Source organism: Phaenicophaeus curvirostris, chromosome 27 (assembly GCF_032191515.1).
Source record: "Phaenicophaeus curvirostris isolate KB17595 chromosome 27, BPBGC_Pcur_1.0, whole genome shotgun sequence".
Classification (NCBI taxonomy): domain Eukaryota; kingdom Metazoa; phylum Chordata; class Aves; order Cuculiformes; family Cuculidae; genus Phaenicophaeus; species Phaenicophaeus curvirostris.
The window spans coordinates 6,468,475-6,470,958 of record NC_091418.1 but is presented as its reverse complement, the minus strand read 5'-3'; the positions used below and the strand labels follow the sequence as shown (position 1 = coordinate 6,470,958).

General features: G+C 51.4%; 1 pseudogene; it reads left to right on the top strand.

The window, feature by feature from the left end:
* Positions 1 to 1,102: 1,102 nt before the first annotated feature.
* LOC138731479 (olfactory receptor 14C36-like) lies at positions 1,103 to 2,060 on the top strand (annotated as a pseudogene).
* The last annotated feature ends 424 nt before the right edge of the window (positions 2,061 to 2,484 follow it).

Genomic DNA, 2,484 nt, shown 5'->3' with positions numbered 1-2,484 from the left:
GATTGTTTCTCTGCTCTTTCAATCTGCAGCAACTCTGTGCATGTCTCCCTCTTCCCTCTCCTTCCTTGGCTCCCCAGGTTCTTACCACTGGACCATCTGGGATGGGGTTTGGGTTAAGCTGCAGTTCAGAGACCAGTCCTGTGGTTCCTGCCATGCAGGTGTAGCTGTAGGAGTAAGAGTCTAATCCCTCTCCCAACTGACAAGTTCAGGCAATGCAAATGAGCAGATTCTCTTTTCAGGACACCCCACATTTGTGACATGTGATTCTTTGCTTGCAGTGTCCTGCTGTGCTTCAGGCTGCCCTCCAGAAGGCACATTTCTCCCGTGGTATCTTTGTGTCATCTGGCAGTGCCATGGATACCTCACACAAAGGCCATGGAAGTGCTGCTCATCGTCTGTGTGGGGGAAGCATCAGTGAGCCCTCTGTGTCCCTGACTGCGAGAGGAGAGCTGAAATCCCCACTCCAGTAGGATAAGGTGAGGGTATTAGGAGATCTGCACAGGGAAACTGGATTGCTCAGCTTCCAGCAGTGCCAGTTTTTGGGGGAGGGAACACCCAAGTGCAAAAGTTCTCCATCACAGGGCAGCTGAGACCAGGGCTGATGGACAGACCGGCTGTGCTCACTCTGCATGAAGGGGCAGCCCGTTTGCCTGTCAGGATCCACAAGATATCACTTGGAGTGAAGCAGAGAAGCCTGGAGTTTCTTCATCCTGAGCTGTGTTGGGGCAGTGAGAACAGAAGACAAAACAAAATCCCCTCACCTCTGCTCTGCAGTTGGGTGAATGGCGAGGGACAGTGCTGGAAATCTCTTTGATATCAGGAGTGGATTCATCCTGAGATCACCCTTTGTTCTGTTCCCCTGTTGCTGTAGGGCAGGACCGACTCCTGTAGAGCCCACATCACAGCCTCCTGCTCCCTGTGGCAACCTCAGAGAGGAGCAATCAGAGGTTGTGAAAGGGACCTGCCAAATATACTCCTTCCTGAAAGGGTCAGTTTGGGGGTAGTTCTATGAAGAAGAGCATTGATTTTGGTCAGAGAAATGTCCCCTAAATTGTCTTTCTCTTTTCCCTCTTGGACACTGCCCCATACCCAGAGGCAGCACATGTCCAACAGCAGCTCCATCACCCAGTTCCTCCTCCTGGCATTCGCAGACACACGGGAGCTGCAGCTCTTGCACTTCTGGCTCTTCCTGGGCATCTACCTGGCTGCCCTCCTGGGCAACGGCCTCATCATCATCACCATCGCCTGTGACCAGCACCTCCACACCCCCATGTACTTCTTCCTCCTCAACCTCGCCCTCCTCGACCTGGGCTCCATCTCCATCATTGTCCCCAAATCCATGGCCAATTCCCTCTGGAACATCAGGCCCATCTCCTATACAGGGTGTGTCTCGCAACTCTTTCTGTTTGTCTTTTTCATTACAACAGAATTTTGTATTCTCACCATCATGTCCTACGACCGCTACGTTGCCATCTGCAACCCCCTGCACTACGGGACCCTCCTGGGCAGCAGAGCTTGTGTCCACATGGCAGCAGCTGCCTGGGGTGCTGGGTTTCTCTACGCTCTGCTGCACACAGCCAGTACATTTTCCCTGCCCCTCTGCCAGGGCAATGCTGTGGACCAGTTCTTCTGTGAGATCCCCCAGATCCTCAAGCTCTCCTGTTCACACTCCTACCACAGTGAAGTTGGGCTTATTGTAGTAAGTGTCTTAGTAGCATGTGGCTGTTTTGTTTTCGTGGTGGTGTCCTATGTGCAGATCTTCAGGGCCGTGTTGAGGATCCCCTCAGAGCAGGGACGGCACAAAGCCTTTTTCCACATGCCTCCCTCACCTGGCTGTGATCTCCCTCTTTATCAGCACTGCAGGATTTGCCTACTTGAAACCTCCCTCCATCTCCTCTCCACCCCTGGACCTGGTGGTGTCAGTTCTGTATTCAGTGGTGCCTCCAGCACTGAACCCCCTCATCTACAGCTTCAGGAATCAGCAGCTCAAGGATGCAGGGTGGAAACTGATAACTGGATGGTTTTCTGAAGCAATGAACTGCTCATCACCTACTGCATAAGAGTTTATCATGAAAATCATGGCAGGCTCAGACTGGCTTCTCTATTTGTTGTTGGTGTTCCTGGTTTTTCAATAGCAATAATCTTGTAATCCTGTTTTAAATTCACTGCCACCTTCTCTTTTCTTACTGATTGGCTGTGTAAATGAGTAGCTGTGCTCTCTGTGTGCTTAAATAAAATAAAGGGATATTCAGCACCTTCTGTTTCCTGATATCTTTTGTCCAAGGCCTTTTTGGAGCTGCAGAGACAGTTCCTGCAGACATAGGTGGAGGGGAAAGGAGTCCCAGCACAGCAGCACTGCCAGGCACCAGCACTTGATCTCCCAGAGCTGTTCTCATTCCCCTTCCACACACCCATTGCCCTGCTGTAAAGCCTGAGTGCTCTGAGCTTGGTCACATTGCCTATAGTTTGCATCATGTCATCATT